The 12,984-nt window shown below is 41.8% G+C and overlaps 1 protein-coding gene across 7 annotated transcripts in view; it reads right to left on the bottom strand.

Annotated features, from left to right (window-relative positions):
• TEAD1 (TEA domain transcription factor 1) overlaps positions 1–12,984 on the bottom strand; it is a 162,687-nt gene that overhangs the window by 107,087 nt on the left and 42,616 nt on the right. The window lies entirely within an intron of this gene.

The following is a 12,984-nucleotide window of genomic DNA, read 5'->3' as shown; positions in this document are numbered from 1 at the left end:
GTTTTTCACAGTCAAAGTGGGTCTTAATACTGGGACAAACTGCAGCACGTGGCACATTTCATCCAGCTGAAGACTGGCACCCTTAAAATAACGAGCCAGATCCTCAGGCGGAGATAAATCAGCATACTTCCACTGGCTGGAAAGGAAGCACACCAGTTTATGCTGCAGCGACCACCAGAGCCTAAAACCACTTAAACCTAAAAACAAAAGCAAAAACTATTGTTCACATTCATCCGGATGTCAGTGGAGCAAATGGAATTACACTAGCGATGACACAGCTCAATGTGATTAACTGGAACAGGCTGTAAGTTTCAGATCTTACCCAAATAAATAATACAGTCAGAATCTGGGCTACATACTAACAGAAATCTTCAAGATTTTAATACCAGGGAAAGGAATTACAAGAAAAGATAAATACTTTGCCTGTTTTTAAAAGTCTCTGTCACAGAACCATAGCAGAACAAAAATTACAAGCTTCAAGTTGCTGAATCAATTTAATAAGAAATAATTTAATATAGCTGCACCTGCTCACACCACCAGAGCTGCAGATCTGTCAGTGTTCCTTTTATATTTTTGAGAGAAATACAACTTTGCTATAAAGACTTGCTCCAGGCAAAAAAGCTGCTATACCAGACCAAATTCACCTCTGGTGTAATTCTTTGGGAAGCAAGCGAAATAACACCAGGAACAGATTTGGCTCAACATGTCTAGGCATAATGCAGTTTTATTTTGAAAAATGAAGAAGTTTGGTGACTTTAACTGATCTAAGCGGATGGGAGTGTTCAAACATGCATGCATGAGCTGCACATGCACTTAAAAATCCAGTTAGTTAGCTAAATACTCAGAAAACCCTAACCTATAACATTTTCATTCTGCTGGGGGAGATGAAAGTAAAGGCGCTTCCCCTTCTGCCCATCTCCATCCTTACACTGATACGCCTCTCAGTGGGGTCTCAGTATGTCATAACAGGTGAGAAGTGGCAGAATGGCTTTCACCCCACAGAGGAGAAAGGGGGTGCTGTACAGCACAGGCAGTGGCAGCTCTGATGAAAAACCTTTGGGCTAGAGAAGTCCCTGAAAGAAGAAATATTTCCAGCAGCCCTCACCAGAACTAACCAACCAACCAATCACTAGAGATAGCCAAAACCTGACAGTCCGGTCCCTCAGAGGCTACAATGCCTTGCAAAAGAAAACAGGCCTGGAACTGAGGAAACTAACCAACGTTACCAGTCTGATAGGCAAGGTATGGGGTATTTCCACTTCCCCAGGCTCTCACAGGAGCTCAGAGGAATTGGTACCTGCAAAATAAACTCCCCAAACCTTTGTTTTCCTCACTCACATGTCTGTTTCTACAGAAACATTTCTTAATTTCGCATTGGTTTGAATATTTCAGCACAATTTATGAAAATGTTAGTGCATACCCACCAGTAATCTCAAGGCTAATCAGAGTCTTGAATGCCTTTTAATAACTGATAATGAAGGAGCAGATGGATTCACAGGGAACCACACACAATTGATAAATGGGTGGGAAGTCTAGCCAAACACACCACTTATTTTCTGGGAAATCCAAAACGTACAACATTTTTTAAATCTCATCACAAAAAGGGAAATGTAAACCTTTGTAAAACAGTGAAACACCATGCTTCATAATTCTCAGAAGGCTGAAGGGTTGGTTCAACCCTTTCAAGATTTGAAGCTTGTATGCAAGATTTAGTCAAAACATAAACACAGCAATACTGACTGAAACAATCATGTGCACTTAAGCCTTCACATACAGGGGGAATTTTAGGTAAATGAGAGGCAATTGAATGTTGACTGGGATAATTAGGGGGGTTTCAGTTTTACTGCCACAGTGCAGTGGCTACTGGAGATTTTATTGGCCTCACATGACCAAAACCCACAGTTTAGCATTTCACCAAAGACAGCACCAAGTGGGACTGCTTACTGGGTCAGTTCTTCAAAGGTGACTCAGGGAGGAAATCCTTCCCCTTCCTGATCCCAGGCACAATGGCATGCAGTGCACAGCACAGCCATGGGCATCTTTCGTTCAGCCCAACCACCCTCTGCTTACAAAATCTGCCACAGTCATAGCCTCGAGTCTTATTATCATCTTATAAACCAGCCCCTGTTATTACATTATGCTGAAATAATAATTAAAATGCACACAAGGAAAACAGAGAGGCTCTAAAGTAATTAATGTTACTTGATATTCATGTTACATCTTGCGTTGTGTTTACTGGTGAATTTTCACTAATGTGTTATCTCCCTTCCCATTCCTTTTTACCCACTTGGATACCATCTTGAGGCATTAGTAGCTACCATTCCAGCCTCTAAAATATAAGACAACCAAGCGCTGCTTCCAGAATATCTGTACAACAGGGGCAGGGAGCAACCTACTAGAAAAAAAACCAAACCTCTCATACTAAAGGTTGCTTTTAGCGATTTCCATTTTGGTGAATGCTGACACTGCAGAACAAGCTAGAGGACCAAAAAACCTTGTATTACAACCACTAAATGTCTCCCTCTTATTTCAGGAAAATAATGAGCTACTCGGTTAATCACTTCCAGCTCAGCTCTATATATCAAAAGGCAATTCCACTTCCTCCATTTGAATTCTATGGACCCAACCGTGATGAAAAATTTCAGACCTGTTACGCTGGAGTTCAATGTGGTTATTAAAACTAATATAAGCTGTCAACAGATGAGCTTTGTTGCACATTTCCAATGAGCTATGTAACTCAGGTGAAAAATGTGAACTTACAGTCCAACTTAAAACTGATAAAAGTGTTTTGCAAAGCAAGCCTTCCTGACATATGTGAACTCCAAATCTTACAATACCCAACTTTCAGTGGAGGAAGAGTTAATCTCCTGGAAGCAATTAACCCCCCCCCATCCGCCCCAAAAGCAGAGATTGCACACAGTTCTTCAGATCAACAGATCAAGCTGAAGAGTTCTGTATTTGCTTTTTATCACATTAACTTTTAGAGAAACAATTTGTGCTTGTACTTTCTGTTAACAAAATTAAAACACTTTTATGCCACCCAGAAATACCCCACCAAAACCAAAACAAACCAAAAACAAACACAGCACAAAAAACAGATTTTTGCTATCCTTTTTGTAGTTTCTAAGATTGCTTAAAGCACGCTGCTGCAGTTTAGGACTCTCTTCAGTTTCCCTTTCAACACCAGTCCTCTCTCACATATTTGAAGACACCTTCCCCTGTGCGTAAAGCTCTTCTGGTTACAAGCATGAATGCATCTTTCTTCCAGCTGCTTTCTACTCTCTCCAGTTAAACCAGTTGTAGGTATAGCTGGTTTTCTCCTGTAGTTAAGACAATTTTTCTATGTACAACAGAGGTACGTTCCCCCCTCAAATAACGCAATGTTACATTTAGCAATGGTGATTCTATGGTTATATGACAATACTGGATTTTCTAAATATGTTTTATTGCCAATCCATTCAATACAGCTTCATGAAGTACAAGATACAACTTATTTTCATTATGTTCACTCAGGCAGAGTAACTTCAAAAGTTATTTTAAAAACTCACATAAACAAGGATAACTGTTGTCAGAGCTGATCACACCAATGAATGCAACTAAAACCAAATGGTAGTCTGCAACATCTTATCAAGTGAATGATTTCTTTGCTTGCATAAAACATTCTCTTATGCCTTCATTTTATGAGCAGTGCAAACCTGGACTTGCCCAGAAAGCTGCTCTCACAGACCAACTACCAAGATCAATAGCTCTTCATAGAAGTGCAGGACAAGTGCAGATTTAACGCCTTGATATGCTTCGTATCCTTCAATACTTGCACAATGAATTAACTTGGAAACTCTGTCTTCCAAAGCTCATCAGAGCTGAATCCTATTTTACAGCACCTTGCAAAAAGTTAAACTGTTTTCTCTGTTTGTTCAGTTAATTTACTTTCTTGAATTTCAGTGTACAGCTGCTGAATGGTGCCTTCACTGAGGTATCACATAACCACTGCAGAAGGATTAATGCTCTGCAGGTACTGGTGCAGGAATACAAGAAAGACTAAAACATGACTTGATTCTGACACATGTCTGAGAAAAAGTATTTTAGAAGTCCCCAGACTTCTAAACTGCATCTTCTTGAAGGGGAACAAGTGCAGTATTTTTGAGATAATCTGCAGTGGCATCTGCAAGAATTTGCAGGTGATAAAGCACCAATGTTAGTATCCACGCTGACCTTCTGGCTGTGAATGGCTGCAGAAGGCTACCAAATAATTCTTACAAACAGCCCAAAATTTCTGAAGCAGGCTTTTTGGAAAAATCTTGATTCTTGATGTGAAAATTTCATGTGCTGAAGTTTTAAGAACATTTTATTTTTAGTTCGTGAACAACTTCATCTTACCTTCAGTTATATAAAAAACAAATGTGACCAAGAATCCAACCAGTTTTTTATGAACATCAAGATGATAATGGGCAGATGAGCAAACCCAACTAATTCTAAATTTGCAGATGGCAGATTTTCTTTCAAGGTTTGAAAAGTTACAGGACCACGGGATTTTCCTTCTGCTTTGTTCAGCAGTGCAAATCCACAGCTGAAGCACTAAGGCTCTGGAGAGAATCCAGAAGAAGAAAGTTATCAGATCTAGAAAACATGACCTACCAGGAAAGGAATTAGGTTTGTTTAAATTTGGAGAAGACTGATGTGAGAAGATAACCACTTTCAAACAAGGAAAAGGTAAGAGCAAAGCAGAGAAGCAGTTCTTGGCTGTTTCTACCAAGGATGGGGCAAGAAGCAAAGAGCCTCAGCTGCAGCAAGAAAACCATAGGTTGGGCATTTGGAAGACCATTCTGGCCCTACCAACAGTCACACATCAGAAGCAATCAGCCTGGGGTACTAAAGAACCTGCTGGGGAAGATAGGTTGTTAAGGACAGGTGACACCAACATTTCTCAGGTATGATGGAGCTATGCTTAGCCCTATTGAGGTAGAGGAATGACCTAGATGATACCATGAGACTCAGCAATCAAGACAGAATGTAAAAAGCCCCAAAAGACAGTAAACCTGCAGTGAGAGCACATCCTTGACTAGGCATGGAGGAACCCAGATACCCAAGAGACTTCACAGAGGTCCTAGTGACCAGACAGCTTTGTCAGCTGCAGGGCAGAAATCCAGGGGAAATCAGGCTTTCTACCACCTGTGGACTTACATCCTTCACTCTGCACTGTTTCCTTGCATAGCTGTGGGGCAGTCTGCTGCATAAACATCGCTAGCAAAAGCCACCTGTGAAGGAGCCCATCAAGGCAGGTAGGATGGGGAGGGAGAGGCAAACCAGCAAACTGGGGAGAAGAGGGCTCCTTCTCCTGCTGGTACTCTCCATGGGAGTTTTGGGAGATGAAGCTGCCTCATCCCCAGCCACCCCATTCTCCTCCTAGATATCTTTCAGACTGCCCAACCCCACATATCACATCTATATTTCTCAAGCTCTTTCTGCATTGATTGATGTAAATACAGAATTAGTCAGAAGCTTGACTTCTATTAGGATTTTATGCATCTACTTTGCCAGTAAAAGTTTCTATTCAGTGTCCATGCAAGTCAAGTAATACATTCAAGCATTAAAAAAAAAAAATTATTATTTTACTTAAGAACAAATTAGTACTCTCTTTTGGTTGTGTGTTGTTTTTTTTTTGGGGGGGGGCAGGGGGGTGTCTTTTTTTTTTGTTTTGTAATTTTGTTGCTGTGATGTGTAGGTGTATGGATATTTCTGATTCTTTGAGGCATTAAAATGGCAATGATTTCCAGAAAATACTATATATATATATATTCATAGAATCATAGAATAGTTAGGGTTGGAAAGGACCTTAAGATCATCTAGTTCCAACCTCCTCTGCCATGGGCATGGACACCTCACACTAAACCATCTCACCCAAGGCTCTGGCCAACCTGGCCTTGAACACTGCCAGGGATGGAGCATTCACAACCTCCCTGGGCAACCCATTCCAGTGCCTCACCACCCTAACAGGAAAGAATTTCCTCCTTATATCCAATCTAAACTTCCCCTGTTTAAGTTTTAACCCGTTGCCCCTTGTCCTGTCACTACAGTCCCTAATGAAGAGTCCCTCCCCAACATCCCTATAGCCCCTCTTCAGATACTGGATGGCTGCTATGAGGTCTCCACACAGCCTTCTCTTCTCCAGGCTGAACAGCCCCAACTTCCTCAGCCTGCCTTCACACAGGAGGTGCTCCAATCCCCTGATCATCCTCATGGCCCTCCTCTGGGCTTGTTCCAACAGTTCCATGCACTTTTTATGTTGAGGACACCAGAACTGCACACAATACTCCAAGTGAGGTCTCACAAGAGCAGAGTACAGGGGCAGGGTCACCTCCTCCGGCCTGCTGGTCACACTCCTTTTGATGCAGACCAGGATATGGTTGGCTTTCTGGGCTGCGAGCGCACACTGAAGCTGGCTCATGTTCATTTTCTCCTTGACCATCACCCATTGACTCCTGAGGGCTGCTCTGAATCTCTTCTCTGCCCAACCTGTAGCTGTGCCTGGGATTGCTCCGACCCAGGTGTAGGACCTTGCACTTGGCATGGTTAAACTTCATAAGCTTGGCATCAGCCCACCTGATCTCCAGCCGGACATTGAGCCATTGACCACAACTCTTTGCGTGCAGCCATCCAGCCAGTTCTTTATCCACTGAGTGGTCCATCCATGAAATTGATGTCTCTCCAATTTAGAGACAAGGATGTCATGCGGGACAGCGCCAAATGCTTTGCACAAGTTCAGGTAGATGACATCAACTGCTCTACCCCTGTCCATCAGTTCTGTAGCCCCATCATAGAAGGCCACCAAATTGGTCAGGCAGGATTTCTCCTTAGTGAAGCCATGCTGGCTATCACCAAGCACCTTGTTGATTTTCATGTGCCTTAGCATGCCTTCCAGGAGAATCTGCTCCAAGATTTTGCCAGGCACAGAGGTGAGACTGACTGGTCTGTAATTCCCCGGGTCATCCATTTTCCCTTTCTTGAAAATGGGGGTTATATTTCCCTTTTTCAGTCGTCGGGAACTTCACCTGACTGCCATGATTTCTCAAATATGATGGACAGCGGCTTAGCAACTTCATTCGCCAGCTCCTTCAGGACCCGCGTGTGGATTTCATCAGGTCCCATGGACTTGTGCACGTTCAGGTTCTTAAGGCTGTCTCAGACCAGATCCTCTCCTACAGTGGGTCCAAGGTCTTCATTCTGACAGTCCCTGCATCTGCAATCCAAGACTTGGGTGGTGTGGTCAGAGCATTTGCCAGTGAAGACTGACGTAAAGAAGTCATTCAGAACCTCAGCCTTCTCCAAATCCAGGGTAGCCAGTTCTTCTGATAGCTTCCAGAGCCATTTTATATATATAATTTAGTTCTAGGAGGTAAGTATATAACACAGTGCAAATAATAAAAATGTAAATCATTTACAGAGCATCCAATGGCAAAATCATTAGCTTAAAATGACTTTATATTGTAGTTTTGTTACAAGATCTACTTATCAGCAATTATTGCCTCTAAGAAGAAAAAGCACCAGGAGAGAGAAGCAGCCTATTTCTAGGGTAAAGTATTCCTTTAAAACTCACAGACTAATTCAGCAATTCACTGCTGCCATTGAAATGAAATAAAAAGTTTTTCTCTCACTGTAGGAACACTTCAGGGAGAAATTCTGATGCTCTGCTTTTTTGGCAATCAGATAATTACATGTAATGATGCTTCCATGTACTTTCTGTAATTCATATAAACTAGCTCTGTTTTCCTAGGATTTTAGTTATCTTTTCTTACTTGGCATTCAACATACCTACTAACTGCCAGCTACCTACTTCAGATTTGTTTTGGGGATCTGTGGAGGAAACAACATGGTCAGTTCATCTACATCTACAGAGATGTGTGAAAGGAGCACATGGTTTTTTTTCTGGAGCGAATTATGCAGTGAGTAAATTCAGACGTTAGTTATTTCCCCTCAACTACCACACTCAGGGTATTCATAAAAGTAGCAGGAAGACAGTGCCATGCTAGTGTGCAAAATACCAAAAACATGTAACTTAACATCAGTAAAGTGATATGTTCCTTCAAATATAAATAACACTGTACCCTGCTCATCTGAAGTTTTATATATGTATTTTCACAAACTTATTGAACAAAGAATGACTTAGATCTGCAAGAGTAGGCTGCATATAGGCCTAAATATGAAATGAGGATTATAAGAACTATTTCTAGAAAGAAACAGTGCATTCTCCCTGAATTGCTCATTTTTTGCTTATAGAAAGAGATTACTCAGCAAAGAGTGGGCTGATGTTAATACATGATAATTCTTCCCTTTGCAAAGAGCATACTCTTTGTACAACTGAAAAGTGTATTTCGTACAACTCTGAGGGCCTCATTCATTTTCTTTTTTCCCCAAAAGCTGCTTTTGATGGTATATAATAATTGTTAAGGATGCTGAGTCAGTGACTCCAACCCAATTTTCTTTTCCATTAATTTAAATTTCCTACAACTAATAAAATGTTCATCTTCTCAGTGGGGAAACAACCATATTCTGACTGTGACTACACCATACTCGCAGACTGTCAGCTTTGTGCTGGCTCATGAGGACACCTTCTGCAAGCAGCTACAGCTTCAAACCATCCACAAAATCTAGCTAGTGCCCAGCAATCCAGCGTGCAGTGCTTTGAAAGGGGCTACACATTACTTCTGGTCCATGCTCTGCACTGATTACCAAGTTACCACTGGGTAGGTAAATCTTAACATACCCATTATGAATCTCTCTCTCATTACGGTCACAGCTGTTTGACAAACAATTCCTTCCTCATGTGATATCGAAGCAGTCACATTCATCCTAGGTGCTAGCATTCATTTACGCCCAGTTGGTTTCCATTATAAGAGTGTTCCTGGGATTTAACCCAGTTCAAATACTGCATTGTGGAGGTAACCAACAAAGATTATTCTAAATATGACTTGGCACTCAGCGGAATGAAGAATAGCGAGCATCATGTCTGACTTGCTTTTGCTAATTACTAACATGAAGCAAAGCAAAGGATAAAATATTTACCACCTCTCAGATGGAAAAGCCATTCTTCCTGCAACTGCAGGAGGTGACTGTGCAACAACCCAGCTGCTGTGCTCTACAGCAGGAGCTGATCGTGCACCTACTGTCACCCAACAGGGATGTCTTGCGAATGGCAACGGCAACATTTATTACCAGTGTAACGCTGTGACGTGCTTACCCCAGCTGCATTCCAGCTGTGACTGTTCTATGGCAAGAGCTGCTATATTGTGAAGTAGGGATTATTGATATTTCACCCATTCACCAGCCATTCAGCTTTTAGAATGGTCTGTGACCAAAGTGGCTCTGCTTCTATGGCAAGTGAAGTGGCTTGGACTGGCCAGATGACAATTCTTTGGCACTGAAAACACCAGCCTCCAAACTACTACAATGCAGCTCTCCCAAGAAACACTCCCCAGCCCCAAGACTCAAAGTAGAAGCCATGGTATAGACCCTCAGGGTAAGGTCTGCAGCCACTGCTTTGCTTGGGGCATGTTTATGGAGCTTGTGTTTGGCAGTTCACTATAATTTATTCTGTTGCCAACACATGTAAACAGATAAACAAAACTAGCATACAGTTTGGGTTTTTTTTACATATGAAACTGGAAAAAGTGACACAAAAATAGATACACTTCTTGCTTACATGCAACAACCGTCTACTCTTTGTACGCCTTAAGTTCAGTCAGCCAGTGAAGGGTAAGGTAGGGGGGCTCAGTCTGCACAGAGGCTTAGTGCCTTCCCCATTACTCCACAAATTCTGAATTATAAAAGCCCAAAGGAAACAGATGCTGGCCATCCTTCAGCTCCAGTGGTGTTGATCTCTCCCTACCCCTGCATACACATAACTTTGGCACCCAGACCTGGATACAGACACAAATACCCTGAATACCTTCATAATTAAGCATCTTATGCATGCAATGGTGGTTTTGCCACTGTTTCAGACCCATCTACCTGGAAGTATGTCAATGTGCAGTTTTCGTATGTGCAAACAGAGGATCTTTTCTTTGTAGTTTGTTGTAACTGCCTTCCCACAGCATCACTGAGCACGACTACTTATTTTGTACCCCAAAAGCCAAACTAGAACTATTAATACCAAGTATTACAAATATTGGAATTTAGTACGCCCTTGATCTCTGCTGTGTTACTAGCTTCCTGCTGGGACCACATATGACACATTGCTCACACATATGACGGTCCTGACAGCAAGTCATTATGTCTAGATCTAGCTCTGAAACCATTTGTTCCCCCCCCATTCCTTAAGCCTCCTCAGTTTTATTGGAGTTCCCATGTCAGAGAGACATTTGTGAAATCAGATCCAACCCTTCACATTCATAGCTCTCTTTTTCTATTCCCTGCATATGACTAACTGGCTTTCTACGCCAACACTAGATTTCCCCCACACTCCATCCCAACCCCCCCCCCGGCTTTTTTTATTAACTTGTTTTCAGGATGAAGGGTTTTTTTCCATAATGGCTGCAAAAAAATGAGTGTTCGCTCTAACAGCTCTCAGTGAGACAGGAAAAGGGATAGAAAACCACCTGCTTGTACAACTTTATGTAAGTTTGGTCAGGAAAGGGAAAACCAAGGCTATTTGAAGGGTGGTCCAACGTCTGACTGGTTCATATGTAACATAAAACTTTCACCTATATAAAAAAATATTTTATATAATAATTTAAGTATTCTGTTAAAAAGGTACGAAAAAGGCACAGTAAAGTAAAAAGTTCTTTCATTTACTCAGGTGCATTTGTTTAAACAAGAAATAGCCACAAGATTAACCCTTTCCCTATTCCAAGCTGAAGAAGGACCCTTCTTTTATGAAGCAGGATAAAGGCCAGTTTGGGACTAACAACTACTAAATTCAGTTGGCCAAAGCCACCCTTGGAATCCAGCACTAGCACCTTTTATCCCTCAAGCCCACTTGTTCTCTGCTTTGCAGATGTTATACAAACACTCTTTTGCCTAAGTGCAAACACATACACAGGTACTTTCTCAAACGTTTGTTGAAAGAGCTAAATTTTAACTAAAATTAATTTTGCAGGTTAAGAAACTTTGCCAAACATCATCCATAAGCTCTATCCCTCTACAGCTGCTACAGAAAGTTGTGAATGCCTTGTGCTTACCCAAATGTGCTGATTTTGTACCAGGCAAAATCTGGAGAAAACAGTTTTATTCTGCTTTGGTTTTACTACTTGAGCTACCGCCCTGGGCTCTGATTCTGCCAACACAGAACCATTTTATACATATGAATAATCACTCCAAGTTTAATGGAGCTCCTCACATCTCCATTAGCAATTGTTTTGGCTGGAAAAAGGCCCTGCCTATCAGCCCTGGAGGAGCCTGGAAACAGAGAAGTGATAATACTGGGAGGCTCATTCTGGGAAAGGTTGTGGTTTTCTGCTGATAGGATGTAGAATTGCAAGAAAAAAAAAGGAAGGGGTGAAAACACAGCACCACAGCCCTTTGCAGGGCTGGACTTAATTCCAGGTCTCTGACCTTGTTCTCTCTGACTCTAAACAGAAAGACATTTCAGAAACCAGATGTGAGATCAGATAGGACTTGGGGTGCATGTCGACCAGTCACAACATGTCTAGTGGCTTGTCTTCATCGCAAGCCAACACTGGAAACCCAACCTTGTGTTTTTGTGTATAGAGAAAAAACAAAGCAATAATTCTGTTTGTAAGTGCAGTAGCCGTCAAATAAAACTATTTTAACTCATTTTGATTTCCAACTGCTAGTAGTAGTGTTATGGACAATTACCTGCCAAATTAAATTCTGAGTTGTTTATGTAGCACAGAGGAAGCCTCCTATGTAAGGAAATGAGCATTATTAACACAGCACTTCTACACACCAACTTTTCTTCCATCTCAACATTTGCCTCGACACCTATCCTTACAGAGGTGGTGAATGCATTGGCATCATCTTTACTTAGTCAGTATGACTGTCTCATACAGATAGCAACAGATCTATAGCGTGCATTTTTTCCATAATGGAAAATTTATTTCTGACATCTTAAATAAGAGTCTCCTGAGAAGGAAGGATGCTTTTATGCTGCAGGACTTACACCTTCTACAAGGGAGTAGAAAAGACTCTCCTGCTGAGGTACTGAAACAATCCCAAACTGTGGCAATCTTTAATTGCTAAACATAAGTAAAAGCCACAATGACTAAGCTGTAGCATTTTCAAAACTCAGTATAATAGTTACGTAGTTATTCTGCACTTCCCTTGTAGTTATCACCTGTTGAGGAAGCAATTTCTGTCTTAAGCTCTGACTTAGGTTTCAAGTCTATTTCAACTCCTTATTCACTGTATTTTAATGCTGCTTCAGGAGGTGTCAATTTTCCACAAAAATAACTTTGCTGGCAACCATTAGAATTGTGAATTCACTGGACACCGACGGAGTTAAAGAAGAGATGGCGAGTCCAGGCAGCAGAAAGCAAAACATACATAAAAACCCAAACAAAAAGTACAAGCTTAGGAACTAATCCCCATCATTCTACTGGACTTTAAAACTCATGAATTTAACAGAAATACTGATTTCACAGCACACTGTCATTTCTGCCACAGCAGCCCTTCCTCCAGTGCACTCACTGTTCACAGTTTCATGGCAATCATCACCTGCCTCTCAGTCTGCCTGAAGAATGGCTTGCCTGTCCAAGGCCTCGCTTCTTATTTCCAGCTCCATCAGTAGGCCCAAGTGCCTTTCACCAGCTACTCCAATACAGATGTGCTGCCTTCTGGTGAGGCAGAGACCATAACACCAGGATCTTCCTGAGCTGCCTGGCTGTCCATGCCTAACCCCTGCAAACCCTTGCCATTTTCCTAACCTGAGTCACCCTTCTACCGCACTGCAACTGGAGCTGTTACTTGGAAAAGGAGTGTTGGAAACGAAGTGTTGGACTCATCTCACTCTGGTTTGGGGATTTTCACTGC

The sequence above is a fragment of the Pezoporus wallicus genome, unplaced genomic scaffold (assembly GCF_028554395.1).
Source record: "Pezoporus wallicus isolate ANWC-B61680 ecotype Strahan unplaced genomic scaffold, APGP_CSIRO_Pwel_v1 contig_2025, whole genome shotgun sequence".
Lineage (NCBI taxonomy): Eukaryota > Metazoa > Chordata > Aves > Psittaciformes > Psittacidae > Pezoporus > Pezoporus wallicus.
This window is presented reverse-complemented; position numbering and strand designations above follow the sequence as displayed.